Genomic DNA, 27070 nt, shown 5'->3' on the forward strand with positions numbered 1-27070 from the left:
ATTAGGGCAGATGGCATGCCCATATGCCCATGTTGGCATAAGGACAGTTGGCATAAGGCACGTTTAGTCACATACCCCTGCCGCCCTGGGGCTCTCAGCCATATTTGAGAAAACTGTAGCTGAGTAATTTCAACTATACTGTTAAAATCATTTACGCAGAACAAACCCATGTCATTTGATAGCAGTCTACCTAATGAGTAAAAAAGACATACTGGTAAACGAATGTCAGCTGTATAGATGTAGTGAAATTGAGAAAAAAATTCCAAATAGACAGCCTATAAATAGGTTTTCTTTAACTACCTTGTATTCGGTTGCAGTCGGATCGGTGTCTCCGCACGCGTTATAATTGCGGTGTTCGATTTCAGAGAAATTGCGGACAAATACGTCCGTAGCACTGGCAGAATCAGAAACAACGTATTTCGTTTACGCAACTCCCTGCGCCGTCGTACGCCCTGTCGCATATGGGAAATTGAATGTCAATGTCATTTTCAGATAATGAGATGTACTGCTTGCGACAATGTTGCCTGAATTCAGCACCAGCTGGTTTATCCCATCTCAAATCTCGAGGTGTTGCAAGATCATTTGTTTTGACTACGAACCACGTTTAGCATACGGCTCACCTTTAAGTACAATATTGAAACATCGCATTCAAGGAAATATGGGCTGTAACTAAATAATAATAATAATAGAAATAAAGTAATAAAGAAAGTAATAAAACTATAACTAAGACGCTATGACAGTAGGCCAGCCTTTCGCGCAGGCCCTCAGCTTTTGCCTTTCCCCTCGTGCACTGCGATCGGTCTCATTGGATTGCTGTGAAATAAGGTACCATAACTGCACGTGAGGCCGGCGTGGTGCTGGCCATGTGACGTTGAGACTAGGAGGTAGCCGGGTTCGAATCCCGGTGCCGCCTGTGCTGTCTTGGGTTTCCTCAGACGCTTTCAGATATATGTCGGCACATATACAACGGCAAGCCCTTTCACCACCACCGCCACCACCACCACCACGTTGCCTCATGTTTTTCACCATAGTGTTGTGGCCCGTTCGCGAGTTCCCCCTCATTGCTGCTTTGGACAGACGCTTTGTCACCGTGCTTTCTCCAACCTTTTCTTTCTCTCATGCGCAGAGACGTACTGTCGTAACGTATAATAGTAAGGTGTCGCAACCCCCCATTATATTTGCGAATAATGCGCGCCCCAGGAAGAAGGCCTGCAGGTAGGCTGTGTACCGAACAAGCGCATTTGGGGTTATGCAGGCGGCGTTCGGAAACCTGCGTCAGAAACCGTGATACAGTGCTGGACAAAAGTTTACGGTACACGCGCTTCGGCGCATTCCTTCCTTAGAATGACACGGCTGGCTCAACAAGCTCAAACGCTCAAAGTATATGCATGAACAACTGGGTTGTCTACCGGAAGCCGCTCGTCCTGGATGGCGGAACAAGTCAGTTCGAAATTAAACCCCGACTACTGCAGAGGTTAAAAAAAAAAAAACTCTTTCGAGTAGTAACATGCACGTGTAATGCCAGAAAAGTGTGCGTACCCGTGCATGCAAAAAAGTTTGCGTACTTTTTCAGAATATAATGTGTACTTGCACTTTGGAAATGTAAAATAGACGCATCGTACAATAGCGGAGATAAGTAAGCCGGTTGGAAGTGAGAATAGTTACAGGTCAAGTGACTTGCTTTTTACAGTGTGCGGCGTAGTATGTTGTAGCGCCATAACGGCGGAGAATGACCCACAACATCATCATCCCATGTGTGTGTGTATGTGTTTGTGTCTACGAAGTAAAGAAGAGAGTAAGCTAATACTTAGATAATTTATGTACCTGAGTATCATTCTTAATCTGAGGACGAGGATGACTAAACGAGTCCTCTCTCGAATGTCGCTGTCGCTTACAGATTATATCCCTAATGCCGATTCAACCCCGATGTGGATTTTAGACTTACAGGAACGAGAGCACGAACTGGAATGAATGAGGGCAGTTATATAGTCTGTTTACAGAGCCGGCTCCTTTTTGTGTTTGTGGTAGACGGATGCACAGTATGTACATTTTGTACTACTGTAGTGTACTTTGTTAGTATTTATAATAATTAAAGATTGGATTTTTAGGCACTATAACAGGGAGCGCTCTTCAACGCATAAAACGCTCAATAGGCCACGCAACGTTCAGAATAATATCATTTTATCTTCCGATTGGAAGGAAAGTTGATACGCAAGCGGTTGTCGGCCTCTTCCTCAAGTGGGAGCGGTATCACACGGGATGCTGATTGTCATACAGTGTGCTTTGCGGTCAAGAGCGCCCCCCCCCCCTTGTTAGTGCCTAAAAATACGGTCTCTAGTAATAATAGAGAGTTTTAGTACATCGTACGCTATCGCCTTTGCGCACGTAAGGGATAGCGTTGGTGGTTCTGCGCGAAGCTCTCTTTCTGTACTAAGCTGTCTTTCTGTTATGTGTGTGCGCAGAAGCATCAACGCTATCCCTTACGTGCGCAAAGGCGATAGCGTACGATTTACTAAAACTCACTACTGCATAAAAGTTCGCGATCCTTTAACGCTTTGAACTTCGGTAGAAACATACAAAGTGTGCGTGGAGACAGCTCTGCACAGCTTCTGGAATACCATATCCATCCGTTGTCCAAATTACGAGTAGATCCACTTGCTCTCCCTGAGATGTTGCATGGCGTAGGCAACATGGCTTGGGCGTTTGGAGAGAATGGGGTACACACGCTCTTCACCTCCTTCTCAAGGAGGCCGACAGTGCGGAGCAAGCTCTGATTGTTCTCCTCCCGAGGTTTGTCCAATCGGTGGTGGTGGTGGTGGTGCTGGTGGAAGGGCTCGTCGTTGTCGGCCCCACAGAGGTGGGCAACGTGACGACTGACGCCCCGGGGGAATGTGCGTCCTGGGCCGACTTCTACGCGAATATATGTGCCGACATATGTCTTAAAGCGTCTGAGGAGAACCCAGGAAAAACCCCAGACAGCACAGCCGGCACCGCGATTCGAACCCTGGTACCTCCCAGTTCATCATTGCGGGGGATCGTTTGAGGAAACCAATCAGAGGCCTCTCCGCATGGCCGCACGTTTTGAGAAGGAGAGGGGGAGAGAGAAAGCTTAAACTGCGCCTTGTTTCGCGATAGATCACTCACACCTATCCCGCACTCCTTCCTGAGCACTGTCCTCTCTCCATCTGTCCACGCCGGTACGCCACTCATAGCCCACAGTTGCTTCGCGGCGCTAACATGGAGTAAGAAAAATAAGAAATCACAAACGATGCAACCGACGAAGCCGTTATTTATGTGCTTGTGTCAAGATAACTGCATACTATTTCATAGACCTGTTCCAGAGGGCCAGGTGGCGCGACTGAGCAGTAACATCAGGGCCCCAAAATATGTAACGCGCGGCACTTTCGAATACATGGCGTCAAGTTGCTCGCACTTGGCAAGATGCACCGCTTTTTCTGTTAATTTTCTACAGGTTTTGTAGCACCACACCGCTTGAAACACCATGCAGGACCCGCTGATGAAACTACCCACTGTTGTATCCGTGGCCGCTTGGGCCTGAGATGGCACTGCGCTTGACTTGGCAAACTTCGCTGCAACGGCACTATTCCGCAAGAAGAAATTTTGGCACTTTAGTGTCCTTTTAAGAAAGAAGTGTAAAAGGGGAGTAAAAGTCGAGGCTCCGCTGTATTTGCTCTGTTGCCCTCGGCGTCTAAAAACCGCTCTACAACACCGAAAATTCTCCAGGAAGAACGTATTCTCAAACGGGACGTACTGTTCCCAAATATCCTCGCACCGCCTCCCCCTTTTTTTTTCCTTCTTTTTCTGAGCAGCTCTTAACACTTCCCTTACTCACTACGCGCGTGCTCCGTGGGACTTGTCCTTTCCTACCCCGAGAAGTGGCCTCTGTTGCTCCCTACCACCCACGCCAACATCGATTGCCTCCTTCACTCCCGTCGTTCCCCATTCTCTGCTTTCCTCAACGAATGCGTCTGCGCGCGCCCTTTTCTCCTTCCCGCACTGGAGAGCGGTATATAAAGCGGAGTGGTCGGCTCGGGGCTTTCCCACCTTACGCTGCCTGCAGCTCCGAGATCACTTCTTCGCGTCCAAGTTCGAAAGAGCACACGTGATCAGCATCCAGACTTGCCGGCCGCTGTTGGTGACCTTTACGCTGTCGTCTTGCAGCTCAAAGTTGTGAGTACGGCACGTTGGCAGATATATGTTCAAGTGAACAAGTGTCATCCCATTGTGTAAATTGTCTATATGTGGGTTATGGGATTCCTAATGTAGCGTGCAACTAACAAAAAAAAAAAAACTTCAAACTGAACAGAAGTTTCAAAACCAGGCCGCTATTCGCGCTGGTCTTCCTGCTGAGCAGCATTCAGCCAGCCCTGGAAGGGAAACCGCTCTATTACTCGGCGTTCATCACACCCATCTCATTACTACTTATGCATAAACGAATTGTTTTGAGCAGCAAACGTGTACGTACTTTTCACGGCGCAGCGTTTCTCGTTTGTCCTGCACATTGCCCTGCTCGACATGTTAGATCACTGATAAACATGAGTGTCCGTTATGCGGAACCTGCGATTGCCACATCGATAGTCATCCGGAAAGAAAGACATGACAATGGTAATTCCATAATGGTAACAAAGACGGGCGTTCGCACAGATGAGGTCTTGATGAACAGGCAGCCGTAGTTCTGCTCTAATAGTTTTGTGTGAGCACGAAACGAAGACAGAGCGCAGAACGAACGGACCACATCTAGTGGCCGATAGAGATGCACTGCATAACTGGGAAAGAAGAAAACAGAGAAGAAAAACCGTTTCTTTAGCACGGGGGCTCACCCGGTTTGTGGTGACAGCCTTGCCACTTCTTATTACGGCCATCTCAATCTCAATGCGCTTACTCTTGCTGAGGCTATATCCGCGCGACATGCCCCAGAATACTGCAGTGGAAGATGCGACAAACGTCATGACTTTCTGCTGTCATGCTCAACGTCGTGTCTTCACGTACACTGCTGACCGTGGGGAATATCCTGCTACACAGCCACAAGATATTCCGTAAAAGATGACAGGGCGCTGACAGTGTTATCTGCTAAGTGTCGTCTGCCAAGTGCGCACTACGCCACTTCCGATATGCACCGGCACCGCATGAACGCTGAACATGACTCGGTACGGAACTTCCGTGAGCACTGTTTTCGCTTTTTCTTCAACTAGAATATTCCGTGAGGATGTCGCTCGTGTGTGTTTCATGTTCACATCATTGGTTCGCGTTATTTGCGCGGGCCGTGTCGAAAGTCATAAGCAAGATACTAGGAAAAGTTTTGAAAATGCAATCTGCTTTCATGCACCACGTTTTTTGTGATAAGATGGTCGACATTTGAGGTACTGACTAGTAATACATTGATTTAACGGCTTGTTCTATATTGCCTGTGTATCGATCGAACATGCAAGTTAATTTTTGTACGATACTATTTGTGCAGAAAATTGTTCTGTGCCATGCGAAATGCCTCTGATCCGATATTATTAAAATTGTACTAGGGTGCCCCTTCTGTATTTTTTCCCTGTCTGTCATTCTGTCTCCCCCGACTGCTGCCGAAGACAGAAAAGCACAAGCTAAGCGCAGCTTCTTGCAACTTTAAGTCTAAAGGAAATAAATTCGTGTTGTTGCCGATGAGACCCTCCCCATCCCAACGAGCGATGCAGTGGCGTATCCGGAGAGTTGGGTTCGGGGATTCAAGCTAAAGCTAGGATTTAGCTTTTTGCTCTAGGCTCCACTACTTGTATGGAAATAAATACACAAACCCCCTCTCCTCGAACACGTACATTTCGTAGTGCATTTGGGAGAGGAAAAACGGGCGTGAAATTCTCATCCCCATGTAAAGTCGCCATGGAACCCCCTCCCAAAACATTATTCAGGCTACGATACTGCGTGCAGGGAAGCACATTCGTCGTCGTAAGCGTTTCAGAGCGCTTCAGATCGCTTAAAGACGGTTTTGTGGGCAACATGTCCATTTCCTTCGCCGGGGATTTCGAAGAAACTCGTCACATCGCCGCGGGATCAGGCAGCCGCCTAACAAAGACATCCCCGACACAGATATACCTCTTGTCAATCTTGTTAGCAGCACGATTGCCGGGGCCATACGAGGCCAAACGCACGTACTTTCGTACGCACATAATCAAAACATGCGTTGCTATCCCGATAGATTTGTGTTGGCATGCCGTCCTCATAGCGTCATCCCTTGAGACTTCCATGGTTGTACAGGTGAAGAGGTTTTCGACATACGCCGAGTCATGGCACTTGGATGCTATAGTATACGGGCCTTCAGAATGTTATGTAATTTCTGAGGAAACTCGGACGTGAGTGATGACGGTAATCTACATGGACCTCCGAGATTGCTAGCTCTACCATTGTTGAAATTTTACAGAGTTCCGTCCGGTGGAGCGGATGGATAGCAGACACTCGCATAAACATCACAAAAAAAACGCAACGTAATTATCTCCCTTGGATACCAAATGCAATATGAAGGCTGTAGTCTTAAGAAAAATACAAAGCGGTGCTCAACTGTATTACCCCAGTAACTTGGAATTTCAACATGATATTGCGCTATTGAAACGTACGTTCCGACGATTTTGCGCATACACATACTGTACAGTTTCTTTACAGTACTGCTAAGTCCTGCGTTAAAAGGTTGCCTTCTCAGGTCCTTGTATAGCGCAGTCAATATATTGGCAATCAAATCATTTCGCGGGTGACCAAGAGCTCACCAGCTCCCGTGGCTACGATGGAAGGCATAATTAAAGCCGATAAAAACCCCGCAGTGCGGGAATAAATACGAATGACGTACACAAATAAGATTACGACAACAGCACTGACCCCCTTTTTCCTTCACTGACCCAAAGCACACTTCGTAAGAGACTGTTCGTAGCGCAGGTTAACCTTTCCCTCCTTTTTTTTTTTCTTCAAATAAACATATATCCTCCCCCCGCTTTTTTTTTTTTTTTTCACTTGATGATAGCATTCTACGCCCGGACTGGACGCTGACCCGGGTTGGAATCTGGGCGCCCGCTGTGCTGTCTGGCTGTTTTTTGCCTAGGTTTTCCTCATACGCTTTCAGACAAATGTCGGCTGTGAGGTCGGCCAGGGCGCATTATCCCCTGAGCAACATGACGTCACCCCGGCAGGCAGAGTGCTCGGAAATAGCAGGCCACCACCACTAAGAGCTCTATGTTCTTAAACAAAAACGGAACAAGGAGAGGATAAGAGGTTGAGCGTTTGTCTCTTCTGTCTTTCGCCCATTGCTCAGGCACCTTCAGTACGGAGAACAGGAGTGAAACTTTCCACCTACGCTGACCAGGCAAACCTCACCCCTTTTCTTATTGAACGTCGTTCCCCTTACCCCTTTATTTCCTCGCTGTAGCGATCTGAACGATGTCGGAAGCAGCTTGTAAACGTGGGACGGTGCTCGATGCGTTAGCAGCGTTAACCCAAAACATTTTTCTCGGTGCCAGACATGATGGATAACGTTGCGCTAATATGCGAAACCTGCCGTACCGACTGCCTCATATCACACTTCTTTCACATAACTTCATAGGCTTGCTGTGACTGCTTCTCAACGTTATTACGCTGCAGCTCAGCTTTGTTCTTTTGAATGCTTTTGGCAGCTGACGGAGCAATTGCCGACGTGCTGACAGGAACACTTATTGACAGTTTCGAGATGTGATGGCGTCTCTCTTGGAAGCTCTTTTGAAAACTGAGCTATGGAACATGTGCAAGGGCACGTGCGCGATAACTGACTGGGCATTCATTGGTGCATATTCAACATGCTGTAACATGATTGACTACCAGGAAGCCTTCTGGACTCATATTGAAGAGATGTCACAATGTCAGTGTCTGTTTTTCCTTTTCGGAATGAGGCAGCTCAACCAGTGTGCCTGGAACGTACAGCTCGCGTCAAATTTAACTTGAACAACCTGCGAAGTAGGAAGAGAGCCACCCTGGCAGCGCCTAGCAGAGAACAACGCCTTCATAGCGTTGGTCACTCTCTCAAACTGGAATGAGATCGCCCAAACACCGCCTTCCGCCGTTATTTCTTCTAAGCACCAGCAGGGACCACATGGAAGTAATGGCGTTCAAGTTAACTCTGATACAAGCTGTACATACATGCATGCATGCAACGTCATCGTCTCGCCTATGGTTCGGCAACCTTCACGCGAAGGCCTGTTGTGTCGTTCAACGCTTATTCGGCACATTCTCGCGAATGCGCATTAGGGTGGAACAACAACGGGTAATGCGTCCAACCTTTTCTGTCGTGCCATCTAACGCTCTTATCACTAAAATTGGTTGGCGTGGCGTGCTTCCTTCTCAAAACTATTGTCATATTTATGAGTCACTTCTCAGGCATGGATACGGTAGTTCCAGGAAACCTTGTATCTGAGTCTGCTAGAAATGAGTCGGGTCGCATGAAACAATGCGAAAAGTTGAGTGGCCGACCTTATATTTTATTTATGAGTAAAGCGAACGTATAGAGGCAACAGCCATTCGAGAAGTAACAGCCTGCGAGTCTGATTCAAAGTCCTCAATGTTTCATGCCGCAATAATCGGCTTCCTTTAGAGTCGGCGCATAGATATACGTCTCGTCTTGCCATTTTGTCGTTCTATGCTGGCAGCGCGACTTTTCTTGGTGACTCGGAGAGGCTCGGTGACTTTTTGATGGCGCATTTGTTTCGAGAGAGTTATGCTGACGCCATCGTAACACAGATGAGTATGCTCCTTGAAGCCCACGGAGAAATAAACAGAGATACGTTTGAATATTCTAAGCGCCTATTCGAGCGCGGTGTTCTAACCGCTACTCCTCCCGAATGCATCTACGCATCTGCACCATTCACCCACCTTCCTCCATCCGTTTCTTTCTGTCTTTTTCTTTTTTTCCTATAGTCGTGACGATGCCCACTTCTGTGTGGCCAGCAACGGCGAGCCGATTACGACGTTACCCCCCTTGCCCCCCCCCCCCCCCCCAATCTCGAATGCAGCGTAATACCAGCGCCGACACAAATTTCGGAAAGTAACGTGATACCGTAGGCTCCACGGAATAAAAGTAGCGCGATACATTTCGGTTAGTTTTCTGCTTCCGACTGACTATATCTGTTAACTTCTTTCATATATCCGACTTCAATTTGCATTTATAGTTAGCATGTTCCCTCAACTTACCAGCATCCAGTTCAAGATAGAAGTTTTGTATTATTATTCCGTGTTAGAGCCGCGAAGCAACTGTGGCAGTGAGCGGAGTATAGATGTGGACAGACGGAGAGAGGACAGTAGGAAGGAGTGGGGGACAGGGGGGGGGTGTATGCGTCCTGGGCCGACTTCAGGGTGAACCGTGCAGACATTCGTCTAGAAAGTCTTCGGAAAACCCAGGGAAAACCTCAGACAGCGCAGCCGGTGTAGAACTCACCAGCTCCCAGTCTTCAGCAAGTTGGGAGCCGGTGCTGTTTCAAAGGGAATCAGTTATTCTACGGGCACAGTTCGAAACATCGTCTGCTCGCAACCCGGGGCTTTTCCCTCTGCTTTCTGTCACCCGATGGCTCAGGCTTTGTATTCCTTAACCATTCCCTCTAAAATATCGATGAACCTCGCCTTACGAGGTTTTTCTTTCGCATCACGACTTCAAGGACTGGCCGCGTTAGATTGTTCACTGTGCTGGAACGGTAGCAGACTACGTGACCTTTTGTGGATACCCAGCGCTCTCGCAGCAGGCGCCGTCTAATGCCCAGTTCGAATTACGTCACGTCCTAGGCGACGTCGCTGGCGGGAAAGCAGAAGTAGGCACTCATGCCTAGCGTTCTTACCAAGAGGGCAAAATAATACACAGTCCAGCTTGTTGAAATGTCGTCAAGAAAAATAACAACGAAAGCACGAAGTATAGTAACTATTTAATACGTGAACTTTCGGGCAGAGCCTGCCCTTCGTTACAAGAGAAACGTGGGGGGAAAAATATAATATGCCAAATATTCCTTCACGGCCGTCGCGAGGGTTGTGGTGGAGATACCGGCTTGCCGACAAGGGCTTGCGGCGCCGGCGTTCTCTGGACCATTGAGCCATTGAGGTGACAGTACCCAAAACACGCCTTCATATTTTCCCTCTGGTACTGTTTGCCTTTGTCGCTGCTGCTTCTCAGAGATTTCTTGATTCCATGGCGCCGGGGATATTAAAGGGACCGTGAAATTTCCCTGGCATCCCACAAAATGCTTGCTCAAAACGGTTCTTCCTGTCGAAAATCTGGTACACCTTTTCCCTATTAAAGGAGCACTGACCAGGCGTACAGGGCACATGTTTGTTTCTTGCACTGTGCGTTGCTGACGATGAACGTTTTCCAAAAATTACTGGCGCACTGAAGTACATGGTGCTACCAAAGCGATACAATATTCACTGCACCCTTTCGTGCCCATGCCCAACGCTGTGACGCCCTGCTGACAATAGCCGCATTTTGACGTAGCGCCCAATGAGCCAGTCAAAGTACAGGACACTTATGAATGAGCTTATTGCAGTATTGTGCAATGATGTGATGTGATGAAAACCCTCATGATTGCAAGTGTAAATCGCACCAAAAGTCCGAAATGGTTTACTTCATGTGCGCACTATGTTTGCAGAGCTGTATTGCTCAGCGATGTTCCCACAACTGGTGTACCTCACCCTCTGCAACTTTTCTCAACGGGGCCTAACAGTGACTAGGAGCAGTAGAGGATCGGGGAGAGGGGGGTGATCGTCCCCTCCCTCAAAGCATTAGTCTTCCCTCCCCAACTGTGCGCTTCGTCAAAGAATCCGCACCCTGTCAACTAGGGTCTTTCCAGGTCACTCAAGCAACCTTACTTCTAGTCCTTCCAGGGGCAGGTCTCGAGTCCTTACACAACCAGTAGTCGAACGTCATATCACATCTGGGTCATCCTGTTCGAAACCCCCCCCCCCCCAAACGGACCTTCGTAATTAAATCTTCATCCGCCATTGAAAACTCGCTTTGTATACAGGCGAACCAAGATCGCCTCCCCATCGAATGATTCAGCAGCGTCAAATCAAATCTGGCGCCGCACCGTAAACAAGCTCGACAGGGCCAAGTGGTCTGGATCCGATTGCAAACGAATATGAAAGTCGCTTCCTTCGAAAGAAGGCCGTGCGTAAGAGGACCGAGCATGGCATGGCTTCTTTGAAGTCTGAAGTGGCCACTCTCTGAAGTCTCCTACATGCAGCCCGACCTATAAAACGCCGTTGGACGTCATGAGCCTGATATTCCATGAAAATTATTCTTCCGTCTGGGTATGAAAAAAATTCCGCCCCAACAAACTTTGTGTGTTGCATACTGGCGCGGTATTAATCTCACTGTAACATAATTATCTCAGGCTATGAACAAACGTATGACGACGCATATTTTCTGCCTTCTTCTCCAACGCTTTCGTCGTCGTTGTTATACCCCTAGGGCACTTATTGGTTTGTTTGTTTGCTTGTTTTACGTCACGTTTGCTTGTTGTTACGTACGTTTGCTTGTTGTTACGTACGTTTGCTTGGTACGTCACGGCAACTTCAGGCACATAATTTAATTCAGTCACTTTTTTTTTCAACGCTGAAAAACACCCACTGCCTCCGACATGTTTTGAGAGGCGCACATGACTTCAGTTGGCAATCGCACTTATACAGGATCCTCTAACTCGCGTGCGGCATGGCACACCTTGCGTTCCGGCAACTGGAGAGATTCGGTGGAGCATGTCGATATATATCCTAAAATACATTATAAGTATTTCTGTTCGTGCAACTGCGGCGACGATATTCCTCACATCAACAAGACGAGCGAATACCTAAACACTTACACTGGCCAATTTCTTACTACAAGGCGTCCACCGATGCTGTCAATGAGTTCTGAAGCCGCTGTCCTCCATGTATTGATCTCCTCCACCCGTGAACGTGCAAGTTTCGCCTTATCCAAATATTTGCTCTTGGCAGCTAGCCGATATCGTACCTCCTTGGACATGTCAGCCCGAAGATCGAGGCCCCAAGCATTCGTCTCGCGAGGAGGCGGCGGCATGCATAATGAATTTGTTTTTCTGATTAGACATGGGCCCGCTATACTATCGGGCTCTGGAGCACTTCATCACGAACAGGTGGCGAGGGTCATTACTGGGTTGTTGTAATGTAATATAATATAATATAACGGTAAGAGAGAAAGGTTAGGGCGTGAAAACTAGGGAAAAGAAGAAACTCGAGAACACTCCGCCTAAGGACACTGGGAGCCCTGGGTGACAATTACCGTCAATGAACTTCTTGGCTGAACTGGGCCCGCTTGCACGAACGTTGCAAGAAATTTTACAATGGTGTCCTCAGTAGCTTCGGTAGCGCTTCGGGCACGTGGTACTGTCCTTAACGTTGCTCATGCGTAGATCAGTGGCAAAGCTACTGAGGAAGGCACCGAGGGGCTTCCTCAACGTTCGTGCTTTGTAGGCCTTGAACTGCTGTGTCTAGGTGGTCATTAAGCATTCATAGCGCCGTTTATAACTGCTCGGTGATGTGTACCTACAGTTCATGCCTAACCCGTCATGTGTGTGTGTGTGTGTGTGTGTGTGTGGGCGCGCGCGCGCGTGCGTCCATACACTTCACTCTAATCTTACACAATACGGAACGGTACGGTATGTATGGTATGGTAAGGTAAGGTATAGGGTAAGAAAACTATTGCGTAGAGTAACACAAGTCCAGTGGCGAAATACCTGATGTTACCATTATCCCGCAACTTTTGCTGATAGTGCAAGTACAGAACCTCATTTCGTTACGAAATGTAAATTCTTGATGCGATGATGTAATTGCAGATTGCTGAATCTGCAATTACGCCATCGTTCCTTGGTGACATGACAACGTCATTTGAGTACATGAACCGAATGACTTGGAAGTACATTCGTACTCGTGAGCCTCTAGGGCCCGACCAGGGAGGCGAAAAAGAAGGATGTTACAAAACAATCTTGCAATTCGGATATGATCTGATGTCCTTCCGTTTGTTCCCCCGGATTCGAGCCTCGACAGGCTGGTTGTGTCCAGTTACCGACCGTTTGCAAATATAGCATTACTGTTGTGCACTGCGATTTCTTTCGACTAATTCGTATACTGTTAGAAAGAAAGTTAGTATGGTATCGTTTAATGGAGACGGACGACAGAAAGGACGGCAGAATATGAATAGCGCGCGGTCAAGAAAACGATGATCAAGCCGACGAGGATGAATGCGGCCCGCGATCTTTTTCACAATATCTATTTGTAAGCTTTGACCGGTGTCCCAGGTTTATTAAATGACGATTCCCAGACTTTCTCACATGGCAGTTAATAGGGCTTCGTGATGTGAGACCGTGAAGAGCGGGCGCACTTACAAGTGCGTCTCTCTTGGCGTAAGTGAGTACTTTCCTCGTAAGTAGAATTTTATTACCCATAAAGCGAATTCCATCAGATGGCCACTCGGTGAGTTTGACGGTAACATGGCTGCTGTACCGACAAGAGACTCGCATTTAGTAGGACCCTTCTGTGAAATGTTTGCGTAAATCGTCGGGAAAGTCGGGAAAGACGAATCTTCAACGATGCGGTGAATGCAAACGAAAGGGAAGCCACAGATGGGTAGTTGCCAATATTTCGCAGACACCGTCCCTTTATATTAGAAGCCACTTCTGGATTGGATAAGAAATAAAAATATGGAGAGGTTAGTCCCGACCCAGTCAGGACTGGCTACTCCAAAACGCGTTTGTGGGTGAAACAATAGAGCCAGAAAAACGAAAAAACGAACAAGCAAAACAAACAAACAAACACTTCTCTGCATAAGCCTTGTGGCTTTTGTCTTTGCTTTTGGGGATAGCAAAGCCTCCATCGTGGCTTTAAACATATCCCCACCCCCTTTGTGGCTTATGCTGGCTTAAAAAAAAGAGTCACCTCCAGTAATATGTGTACCAAACAGGTATCACATTGTTTGACAACATTCGACAGTCTATTTGGCCAATTTTTACTCCCGAAAAGCGCTTAGAAATTAGATAAACTAAACTAGTTTTATAAATTAGCATGGCTGCCTCTGCAGCTGAGGAAGCTCTAGAGACAAAAACGTCACGGTGGCGCACGTTTGAAGGGCGAATCAGAGGGCAGCGCGCAGGCGATCGGCGACGATAACCGCTCAAGCAGCTCAGGGTCGTCAAGGACGTTTCCTCATTGGTCGGTTTTATTCTGACGTTTTCTTATATTTCCAGGGAGGGACTTCCGCCATGCTCCCAACACCCGGCGTCTATTTCTGCTATGTTTTTCGTCAGATTGAACAAAAAGTACGCCGGTAATTCGCGTAAGGCGTAAGGGTAATTCGCGTACAAGGCTACAGCCATGTGTTCGAAAAATCGGCTGCTCCAGTTCAGAGACTTCCCCCTCATTTTGCGTAAACGTAGGTGAGAAAAGTTGTCTGTGAAGTCATGTGTCAGTCAAAAACCTAGTGTACGACACAAAAGCACACATACATGCATACAGAAATGACGATGATGTGGGATTTTAGTTATCATTTTCAATGGCCAGCGAGAAAAAAAAATGCCGCCATAGTTTCGAAATTGATGTGTACGAAGGCTAATAAAATAAAATATAAGCAGGCATGTGGGGTGGAAACCATCGAAGAAAAAGTCTGAGCTTGGGCGACACGGAGGACTAGAACTGGAAACACAAACACCGAGAGATCAAGTCTGTTTGTGTTTCTAGTCTTCTGTGTCGCTCCAGCTCAGGTCGATGGACATGCATGAAGGTGGCGGTTCCTTTTCGTTACTGGCTACCTGCTCTGGCTACCTAGTGGCTTTGTGTTCGAAAAATCGTCTGCTCCAGTTCTGAGACTTCCCCCTCATTTTGCGTCGTAACGTGAGAAAAGTTGTCTGTGAAGTTATGTGTCAGTCAAAAACTTATTTCGTTAGCGTACGACACATAGGCACACATACATACATACATACATACCGAAATGATGATGTGGGATTTTCGCGCGCCATCATGGCTGCCATGGCTGATTAATTCGATTATATGATTAGGTTACGTTGTCCGATTGCATTACACAAACTTGGGTGAGTGACTGTATTTCCCACTGCAGAGAACTACAGACAAGGCACAGATGATATGAAGGTGTAGCTAGGTCGGTTCAACAGTGGGCCCGGGAACCAGAGACTGGATATTTTTCCTCTCCGTCTCACTTCACCGCAAGATTAAGTATGGCGGTCATATTCGGCAGGCAGCGTCTCGCAGATTCACTGTCACAGGTCGTTATAGAATATTCGCAAAAATTGAAGAAGAAAAAAAGCTTCCCCATTCCAACTTCCCCTACAAGAATAATGGAGGAGCTCAGCAACGAACGCGACCAAGCTATTTGAGAGGAATAACATCTAAATGTTTCGCAGTCTTTACCATATGCTTCACACGTATATGCTTGGTACGCAACCTTGCAAAATGTCCGGTTTCGTAATGCTATATGATAGTGCAGCCGTGTGCAGCATATATGCTCGTCTTGTGGTGCTGCGGAACACAGATACTACTAGCTCTACACTTGCAACCGTACACTTTTTGCTTGTTATCATAGCCCCGAGCACGTGCAAGGGGGGGGGGGGGGAATTATTTATTAGAACAAAGGAAAGAAAATGGAAAAGGAGAAGAAGGGAAGAAAGGTCAGCCAAACGGGATGTCGGCTTGCTATTCCGCAAAGAAGAAAGAGAAATAAATGAAAGAAGAATAAAATGAATTAAAAGAAACGAAAAGAATGAGGAAATAAAGGACAAACTAAGAAACGGTGAAATACGGATGAGATCAATTAAAAACAAAGATGACATTAAAAATATATGACTAACAAACAGTGAAAGAAGGATGAGATGAATTAAAGGAAAAGAAGACATTAAAAAAAAGATGAGGTTAATGTGTTGAGGGTGAGGGGTGAGGCACTGAAGAATGAGATGGTACGACTTGAGTTCACAGACTGTTCATAAGGCTCACAGGCTCATGCCTCACAGGCCTTATGTTCACAGGCCTTATGTTTACAGGAACGTCAAAACTGCTTTGGTCACAGACCGCTGTGTGGGATGTCGTACTGGGCCGAGCAGAGTGGCCAGAGAGAAGTCTGTGCACCGCAGCTCGAGTAGGCGTCGCCTGAACGTGGCTGGGGGAGGGGGGGGGGGGTCGAATCTGTGACAGTCGAGGAGAAGATGTGGAATATCGTGCAACGAATCGTAGCACTGCACTTCCTTTATGTTTCTACTTTCTGTCGGTTTCGAATTTTCAACAACCACAGTACAACCACGTACCTGAGGAAGCGTGGACCTCCACGCGAAAGCTTGTACAAATTAAACTTAAACAAAAATCTTCAGTGTCGGTGTCTGTATTTTGTTTATGTGATCTACAGGACTTGACTCCCCTCCTCGTATACGCTTCAACCACAGGAACGTAGCAAACACAACAGCTTTGCACTAATTTGCCCATATATAAGAAGGCGAGTACGTTTATGCTGAATCACAATATTCTGCACAAGTAGATCAGCAATTATGTGAAACAGCGATGTCACAACCGAGACACTGACATAGACAGAAGCTTCATATCTGCTCTCAGTTCTGGCAGCAAATAAAAAGCGGTTCCAGGCATGGAAAAGGATATGTCGTGTTCTGGCTTCCTTATGGTGGTTTTACGGCTTCTGATCACGTGAAAGGGCATCTCGATCCCCTTTTTATTGCCATCGATCACGGCAATTGTTAGAGCACAATTTTATTGAAAGATCAATGGATCTTCAATGTGACCATTCAGTGCTCAGATACAAAACAAAAGGACCTTATAGCTATTTCTTTAACTATAGCTGAAAAGTAAACTTGTGTCTTCGAATATGTACTTCAGTCACAATAAAGTTGTTGTTGTTGTACTTCAGTCGTTATAGGGTTCGACGTGTCTAATAAGAGGACGTTGTACGATGCAGTGTTTCCCGCGGCCTGTCAGACCAGGGACCTCAAATTTAGATCGAATCGCGGGTCGCATTAGCTGTAGAGTAGGTGGTGGTGGTGGTGGTGGTGTGCTATGCCTGAGTAGTCTGTCCGTCGGCGTGGCGGCATGTTACTGGTGGAGGTCGTGAAGGGTAGAGAACAAATAGCCGTAACAACAATAAAATATCCGCGAGAATAAGAGCGCGAGCGGTGTTTTATTGTGGTGCAGGACACACTAAAAGACTCCACTTGATATACCAAGAAAAATAGTAAGCTGCCATGTGAGTAACACAGCACAGACACGGAACACAGGCGACATCAACAACTGGGAACTCTTGAATCTCGTGGCTCGACGGATGCGTCAGCATGTCTTTTGCCATGCTGAAAGAAAAGGTCCTGTTCTTGTTAACGGAAACACATCATGGTAAGGTCACTGAGGTGTGCCCTGCTGTGCTAGTTGTTGACGTCAGCTGCTGTTATTGTATCCGTTTAAATGTGCGCAGTAAATAAACTACGCCAGTGAAGAGTTCGCAGTTGTTGCGGTACCTATTCCGGGTCCGATCATGCACTATCTCGTTTCCACACGTCAGTCTAGCAAGTCTCCATCCCAAATAAGTAAAAACGAGTAGAAAAATACACGTTATTCTTCACATACGTCTATGTATATGTTCAGATGCCTGACTGCAATATAATGATATAGGAATCTGGTTTGATGGCTAATTTATTAAAAAATAATAATAATGCGGAAGTGTTTCTTGTCTTTGGTGGTCAAAGAGCCTCGCCGCGCAGAACTGCTGATGCGAGCCGCATGCGGTACGTTTGATACCTCAGAAACACGAAAGAAAATTATCAGGAAAAGCTGATGAATATGAAATTTGCGTCAATCTCATTTATGTATTCCTTCGCTGTCTTGTTATGTGTGCGTGTGTGTCTCACACGTTGACTGACCGTCCAGCTCGGTCCCTTTGTTTGTACCAAGAAGGTGCCGTTTGCATTGTTTCGCTGCGGACGTCGTTTGTAAGTACCACGGAGCCGCATTCCGAAACCTTACCACGGAATGCGTGCAATCAGCTCTGCTTAATTTTCTTGATGGCTTCTGCTAGCGGACAACATCACATCCAACGAGATGCTGCCCGCGTCGGGCTTCCCGCCTCAATAAGTGATTGGACTCGATGTTTTTGTTTGTTTGTTTGTCTGTTCTTTCCTTCGCTAGCGTTAGGAAGTTCAGAGTGAACATAGAATTGGATGAAAGGTATCCTTAACTCCCCAGCACACACAAAAGAATTATAGGGAAAGAACGGAAGGAATGTGAAAGCTTTTGTTATGATATAGCAGGTGCGCTTAGGAAACATTGAAAAACGATGCAATCGCCCGGAACAACAACAACAACAAATACACTGATGATGATGAAACAGTAAACTTACAAAAATACATTTAGCGGTTTGTCTCCAGCTGCCTCCAGTAGTGTGCGCTTCCTGCAAAATTCATAGTTGTCTGGCCGGCACATCAGTTTCAGTTAGTGATTCCAATGGCGTATGTGAAAGAAAAAGAGTATATGGCGTGATGGCCTCAGTCGCGCGGAAACACATTACGCAGACTGGCAGCTCAGCGCGAGAGTGCTGATGCAACAAGATGTTGAAATAGTGCCTTTGCGGGAGTCCATGGTGTCGTAATCTTAGTTCACACCCATAAGATTGGACCGTAACATAAATCTACTTCATGTGCACCTGAAAACACTGGCTCGAAGCGTATCCGCTCATCTGTGAAAGCAAAAACATTAGCCTGTCCCTTGACTCAGTAGTTTATATACAGAATCCCAAACATGGGGGGGAGAGGTAGCAAAAAATTGGGAGATGTCATCATCACAGAGATACGTCGCAAAGAAAAAAGTTGGGGGTGTTGGCGTTGGGGAGTCCGGATATAATCATTGCCTGAACTACAAGAGCGTATATGTGTGAGACTAGCCATTCAACAGGCGGCAATCTGTTGCCAAGAAGGAATAACGACCACATTAAACCAAGTGAATGAAACAAACTCAGTCAAGAAACAACCTGGAAGAAAAGAGAAACAAACCTATTTCAAGAGTGCTGTGTGCCCTGGGCCATAAAAGGACTGCGTGGGTGTTGTAACGGACATCAGTAAAGTGCTAGAAACGATCTTACAGCACTCTTTTGCAAACGTAGGCACAGAGATATGTAAATGTGGGGATGTGACTTGGTCTGGTTATGGTTTCCCAACATCAACGTGCTCAATAGCGCAAGCGTTCTTCGTAGCAGACGACACAGAAACGAAAGGACACATTCTTTGCTTTGTAATAGGGATACACTATTCAAAAAATACACTGATGATGATGAATGGGGAAATTCGCCACCTGGCGGGTTGTGGCCGAATCATGGGGGAATCCAAGGCAAAGCGCGAACGGTACAGCATGCGTGCGACAAAACGGGGACACGCGCGGTTTCGAAGTGTCTGCGAGCAGTCGGGGTATTTGATGACTTTGCGGGCTAATGAGCCGGCAGTAAAGCAGACATCCAGTCTGTGCTAACTTTGGCAAAGACAATCGCCTGCTGGAGCTGCTCGAAACGACTGATGGTGACGGCTGTGTATGACCTGCATTATAGTTCGTCCTGGGGAGGGCACGCGGCATTTCCTTTAGTATAGCTTCTTTACCCGGTGTCTTCACCGTGTCACATGAAGTTAGGTATGTAGCATATTTTCACCATCCTCATGCACGCAAACGAACCGCTATGCAAGTTATGATTGAAAACACAGCCAATCCTGTCAGGTTAACATTTTCCAGATAACTTTTGCTGGTTACTATATGCAGGTGATGAGTTAAAGGGGATTTTGGTGAGACTGGTGTAGGACGTTCAGCGCAGCCATGTATTATTGGATGCCACCGCATAGGTATCAAATACTATGCCTATAATTTAGTGGGAAAAGGAAGAACAGTCTCTGTTCGAAATATCGGCGGCTTCCGACCAGATGCCTCTGTTTCAATGGGTGTAACTTAGTCACATATTAGATGCCTATACGCCATTATATAACGTGATGATGAATTATGACAATGAGTGTTACTAGTAAAGTAACAACATTTCTTCAGGAGACCTGCGCTGGTTACGTGCTGGCTACGCGACTGCAAGGTCATCGTGTCCTTAAAGCACAGAACAATTGAGTAGTGCAATAGATCCTTCTGCAGTCGTGTATCGAGCAAGATAATTTAGAGGAGCGCGCAACGACGAAATCGATTCACGTAATGCTGGGTTCCGAGAACGGGATCGATATTGCCTATGTCATTCGCTGACGACGCACACATTCACAGAATCATGATACTGACGAAACGCACGGCCTCATCACGATGTTTCCTCGTGCATCGGCACTTGCTAATGATCATGGTGCAGGAATGTGCCATGATCACAGAATGGCATTGTGACGCCACTATAGCTTCATACACGGTAATACGTGCTTCAAGACACCTCATCTTTCGGCTCCGCTGTGCCAGTTCACGTATCGTCTGCTGAACTATTCACGGGACAACGAAGACGGTTGACGAATGCTTCGGCATGTGGCTTTAATGCGGTGTTAGAAACGTGTGTGTTAGTAGACCGCTGACAACAACAAGAAATAAATCGTGACTATGACATGGGGTGATTCACCGCTGGAGAACAGTACACTACCCCGCTGACAACATGGCCTTCGAAGTACTGTATCAACCGCCCCCAATCAACTAATGAGATTCTGAGTCACGCGCGCCGCCGCTGGTCTCGGTAGGTGCGATAACTTCCCGGCGACGTTACCGACGGTCCACTAAAGCTGCCCATTTTCTACAGAGCGGAAGAAATACCGCACTTTACTTTGGGCTACCCTGTAAGATTCCTCTGGAAACACGTATACCACATCATGTCAGCGAGACTCACACATACTTCCACCGTATTCGCTCTGTTACGTAAGACAGACTACAGGAGAATGAAGGTACAAAATGCGAGGTACAGAATCAGGGAACAAAATCAATTACCCAGAGTACCCACTGTTCGAGTACGACATTTAGGGCAGAATGCTCGCACCGAGTTTGCGAAATTGAGCGGAGCTCTCTTCGAAAACTTGGCAACACTTTGCTGGCTTCAGAGAATTTCCCATTTACAAAAGATCCCCGGAGTTATGGAAGCCCCAGTGAAAGCTTGCGTAATTCAGTTCAGCCGTTCCGTTCAGACTTCTTTGTCGTTTGAATGCTTCGGAATTTGGGGATTCGAGTGATTTTGAGCGGAAAGTGGAAGAGTGGATTTTTCGGAACAGTATTCAGCTTTGAGAAGGATATTAGGGCGGCAGCATTTCTTAAGTTTGTGCGCCGCCTTCCAGTCGTAGATGTACGGCACAATTGTTTGTTGAGCGGCGCGGCATGGAAAGTTGGAAGACTGTTTAATGGAATTTGTTTAGTCAACGTAATCTTTTTAGCATATGTTCCGCACTCGGAGCTTTATTTGCACACATATATTAACAATGTCCATTTTCATCAAGCCCAATGTAAGCTCTGCGCTCTTAAAAATTGGCCGGTGGTGGAGGTGGTGCTGATGAAGGAGCTCGCCGTTGTCGGCCTCATAGAGGTGCGCAACGTCACGACTAACGCTCTGGGGGAATGCGCGTCCTGGGCCGACTTCTAAGGGAACTGTGCCGACATATGTCTAGCAGCGTCTGAGGAAAACCAATGAGAAACAGCCGGCCCCGGACAGCACAGCCGGCCCCGGGATTCGAACCCTAGTACCTCCCAGTCTCGACGTGACACGACCAGCACGTTACCCAAGCAGCACAACATCTTGGCCCAATCTTGAGCCAATATTGGGCCGACATTGCCAATATCAGTTCAATATTGGGCCAAGATGTTATGCTGCTTGAGTAACCACTCGGCCACGCGAGCTGGTCTCTTAAAAATGAACTTCACCACATAGCACGCTCCTAGCCGTCCCGAATGACATCGATCTCTCCTCTGATTTGTTGAGAACGGGATGCTTACGCCTTTTTGTGACACCTATGCGGAAATGGTAATTGTCACAAAAAGGCGTACGCCCCGCGCTTTCCACAAATCAATAGTGATATATAGAGGTATCACTCTGTACAGTGGCTGGCCTTCAGCGTGCTATGTGGTGGAGCTTCGTTTTAAGAGTGCGTAACCGTTGTAAGCCCATCTCGAGCGTAAAATAACTGGACATACGGTACGAAGTTTCGTAGTCATCGTAGGGTACTTATGTCATAGTCACGCGATCTATCCGTTGTTCTCACATCCTGATCTCACTTTGGCAGAGCGACGCAGAGTAGAGACAGCACGACTGCGCACTTTGAGCCTCTAGAACAGACTCCTTTATTCCACATTGTGTACAGTGATTGACTGATTGAAAAATAAAATCGATAATTTTCGAATAAAGTCGAATTTTCCGCAGCAATTGAGAGCTCATGTTTCTTTCACACCAGGGCAGCCAGCGCCTCCTATAGTCAGTTACAACTGAAGTCCTACAATTGGGACCTACAATTGGGAAGGCTCCTGCGATTGGCTACCAGCCTTTGCACGATGCCCCCGCTTCGCGATGTAGTGCCGGCTATCCCCCCCCCCCCCCTCCCCAGTCCCCAGTCCCCACTTGGCCGCGCCGCACTGCATTCGCGTGCTTATGTTGTCACTGACTTCTCGCCACTTCGTACATTCCCGATGTTTCGAGGCACTTTTGTGAAATGAATTGCGCATTTGCTAAGACACCGTTCAACGAAAATTATTTTTCGTGGTCGCGACTGCTACATAAATTGCTACATAGACTGCTACATAAATTGCGTAACGTTTCGAGCAAAAAAAGGCCATTTCATTGCTGCTTTAATGAATGTCCGAAAGTGTCTACCAAAACAGAAAAACAAAGCGCGACATCCGAATGCGAGGCGTCATGACTGCGTCGATCCATTTACTTGCTCCATGCCCCCGGCTTCACAAGTCAAACGCAGGAAACTTGATGCATAATGTAAAACCCCGAGACTAGGGAACACGAAGGGACAGACACAACACGAAGTCTCAAAAATACTACTACTGAGACTAGAGAGACTACTACTACTTTTGTGACTTCGTGTTGTGTTTGTCCCTTCGTGTTCCCTAGTCTCAGTGTTTTACATTATGCATCAACTTCACCAGCTCGCTTGCTTTTTAGCCGTCATTTGACAGGAAACTTATTTATCCAAATGTAGCCTACTCTGAAAATGCGACTGTCATATCACGCGTTATGGTTCTCTTGCGTAATCCACTCTCATTCTAAGCTTTGTAGCTAGTGATCAAGCAAAAATTTCAAGAGTGCATCCGTCCTGGCGAACGCACAAGCACTATAGAGCATGACGAGCGCGTAGTCTGAGTACGCCATTGACTAGGGTTTCAAAATCAACGATCCAATACTTCATGCATTTCCGGAGGGTAATGTAATGCACTTTTAACGGAGTAAATGTTGTCTTTCCCTGCAGCCCTTTTGTAGAAAAGCAGTAATGCCGATAGTACCTCTATAGCGACGTTATGGCGCTTTCATATCCAGATCTTTACGCTTCCCAGACATTGAACAGAAATGATGAGCACAGCAAACAAACTTGTGTACGACTTTGGGTTTCCAACTGTACAAAAGCATGTCAGGTCCTTCCTACAGTAAACACAAGTTTCAGGAACACACTTCATGGTATCGTGAATTGGTTGTGACATATTTCAGATCGTGTTTATTTGCACTTTGCTCATAATCGATTCCACGCGCTGCTTTTACGGTTCTTCCGCCACGGATATCTTTCACACCCGCTGCTCAAGAAAAATACCTCGCACGAACGAGGCAGCGCAATGGCTTCTTTTTGTTTCTTTCACATTTCACGTTCCATATTCAGATATTTGTCGTACGAACTGGAATACAAGTCGAACATCCTTTTTATATACTCTTGTCAATAATGCGCTGGGAAAAGTCGACTGCCGTTCGTTACACCTGTCATTGGCAGAAACGAATGCGAGTCTCGCAACAACGGGTGGCGGACGTCACCATCTTCTCTTTGCTTTTTACTCTTTCTAATTGTGGTTTTCGCTCGCGCTGTGTTGACGATGTTAGTTTGGATTAAAGTTAAAAAGAAAAATGTGCAGTGTTTAGTTTAGTGTGTATAGAGTTAGCTTTGCTGTCCTATATATTTGCCGTTATTCTCGATCAAATACATGATCGAGGTAAGCTTGCTCCCTCTTTGTTTATGAGAAAGCTTTCTTTTTCCCCTTGTTTACAAAATTAGCAAATTAAAGGGTCGAAATTATAAACACACGTTCTATACTCCGGATACAGAAACGTGAGACCTACGAACACACAGGTAAAGGTGCCATCGTATAACATTATTTAACACGTTGTAGCGTCTACAAACGTCGCTCTGATTAAAAATGCTTGTTAGTGGGCCCCTTATTAGCCTACGCTTCTCCGGGAAAGCGAATAAGACCTCGTTAAAGCTTCTGGAATTCATTATGGGCCACACTAGGAATGCGTCGTACGACACATTTAATTTCGACCCTAACAACCTGGTTTTAATTGCCTCCCATTGAAATGGTATACTGCACGTGCCTGAATGCAACTGCTAATCAACTTCTCTCGTTGGTGAAAGTCGCTTAAGGAACCGGATACGAAAACGGCACTGAACAGCGCGGCGTCCTGTAGCAGCGTTTAAATTAGATTCTAAAGGGGACATCAAAGTGCAAAAACTTCTTGTGAAACGAAAGATGGCGTTCCCTTGACACCAACATGAAGAAACGCGATTTCATCCGTGCCGTCATTTGGAATTTATGATCAATATTCGCGATTCCAATGAACTATAGGTGGCGCCGCGAACTTCCAAGATGGCGGACGAAAGGAGGTCTCCCGAGCGAAGCAAGCGTATTCGGCAAGGTGTCGGCCTAATTATGTTCATCTGTTTCAGTCTTTAATACCCACAAATGGTCATGTTTCATGAAAAAGGAATGAACTTTATCATCTGGTCATCTCATACTGTGCAGTTCAACTCAGAGAAGTAGGCAAAAAGTTCCCGTCCTCGAAGTTTGTTTACAAACGTCGGGAGTCGAGTGAACAAAGGAGGCATTTTAGAATTTAAGAAGGCAAAGCAGGGATATGTTTCCAAGAAGAGTGACATTTCATGTGTTTTCGAATGTGGATTACTAGTCTACAAGCAATACAATGTTTGAGTTTCTCCTCCGATAGTCGGTCGTATTTACGTGTGAGTGTTGCAATCAAGGGAACAGCAGCTCCGTTGGAAGTGTAGTGTCTCTATTAATTGATACTTTTTGTCGGAACATAGAGAAGTAATCAAAATTGTAATGCACAAGTTAACGTTCACATGGGCATTTGCAACAGCTCAAGATAACACTTATTTTCTTTGTTTCTTGTGGTGACGATAGCGTGCTCATATGACGTTAGCTTTGACCCTGATGTTTTCAGAACTCTGTGACTGTATGTCAAAGGTATACGTGAACAATACATATTTTGATAATCCTTTGCGTACATGCGTATATCTGACACCTTGTCTTCAGTTTACACCATACATGTGCAGCTATTTAACATGCATTATGCTGTGCGGTGAACATTAAGCGCTGCAAGAGACGCTCTGGCAAAGTGAAGTATTTGTTTTCTCTACCGCTCTTTGTATTTACGTAGAACCCGGTGTGATATTTTTATCTTTGCGAGTCATTCGTTGATACGTGTGCGGCACTAGACAGAAGCTTTCAATCCCAGAGAACATCTATAGTGGATGCTTGTCTACGCCGCATTAGTGCTGTGATATTGTTTACTTTGCCTGAGGTCTGAAAATGCATATATATAAACACGACAAAGAAATGCGGGTTCCTCGTTTGGGATTACTAAGATTAATATTAAGATAGTATCGTGGTAACAGAGTTGGTCCGGAAACTCTGTCGACAAATGGGACCTCTGTTCCGTTCTTCTTGATTAGGGAAACAATTAAAAGAAAGCGTGGGGCATTTTCAACAGGCTGAGAATAAATAGTAGTGCAACATTCCTCTTTTCGATGTCGATACATTCTTTGCTGTCGCATTCTGCCCATAAGCAAGAGAAACGTGTGTAGCGGGCCGTGGCCATCTTCGTCATTGTCACCAAATGTAGAGGACGATGGTCTTCCTCTACATGAGCCCCGATCGGCAATGATGGTATGCCACGGAGAGGCGATGACGGTGGCCTATCTCCATGGCCGCGCCGGTGGAACTGAGGCAGGTGCTTCAGGCGCGTGGCCATCTTCGTCATTGTCCACGGCCCGCTACAGTGCTCCCCCCTCAGACGCGGAGCGGCGATAAGAAAGAAGAAGAATGGTGAACTGCGTCTACACCGGAGGGAGAGAGCGAGAGCGGCCGTGGGTGACGTGCACTACTGGACGAATTCGTGGGACAGCAGAATACCCGTTGCGTGAAGCTCTCGATGAGCGAGGCAGATGGAGGACGAATCGTTGGGCGTCAGAGTCGTGGCCTGGGGTGCCGCAACCGGCACGGGAGCGTGAGCTCATAGGGTCCCAGGAAGTGATGCTGCGTACCCGTGAGGACTGCCGTGAAAACGGCCGAGACGCCGGCTAATGCGGGCCGTGGCGTCGGCGGCCGCGACTGCCGAAAAGGGCAGGCGAGCACTTTGCTCTGTTGTCGCGGCCGGCTGCGAATGAGCGTCGAGAGGCGGAAGGGAAGTGGCGGGTAGTGAGTGTGCCGGGGTCCGTGCACAGCGCAGGGCGGTCCCCGGGATCCGTCAAGCGATGGTCGGTTTGAGGATCGTATGACCAGTGACCGGTCGGAGCGTTGCACGGTCGTCCGAATGGGTACCGTGGAGGGGGGCGATACGTGAGCGTCGGCGCGTCAGTTGACAGGAGAAGGGCAGTCGTGATGCTGTCGTCGTGAGCCGGACGGTGAAATGCTGCAGGCTGCAGAGGTGGGCCGGGCCGTGCTGGACGGTGAGGCAGCAGACGGAAAGGCGCGGGGTACGATAACGGCGGGGTTTGCAGGCGGTGGATCCAAGTGCTCGTCGAAGGCGTCATCAGGAATTTGGGATGGTAAAGAGCCAAATTGCTCCGAACAT

General features: G+C 47.0%; 1 protein-coding gene across 2 annotated transcripts in view; it reads left to right on the forward strand.

The window, feature by feature from the left end:
* Window positions 1-4050: 4050 nt before the first annotated feature.
* Window positions 4051-27070, forward strand: part of LOC135400906 (U8-agatoxin-Ao1a-like) — a 107152-nt gene continuing 84132 nt past the window's right edge. For both annotated transcript variants that reach the window (XM_064632911.1, XM_064632912.1), the window contains exon 1: window positions 4051-4191. The gene's annotated coding sequence lies outside the window, so the exon portion shown is untranslated. The remainder of the gene's footprint in view (window positions 4192-27070) is intronic.

The sequence above is a fragment of the Ornithodoros turicata genome, chromosome 7 (genome assembly GCF_037126465.1).
Source record: "Ornithodoros turicata isolate Travis chromosome 7, ASM3712646v1, whole genome shotgun sequence".
Classification (NCBI taxonomy): Eukaryota; Metazoa; Arthropoda; class Arachnida; order Ixodida; family Argasidae; genus Ornithodoros; species Ornithodoros turicata.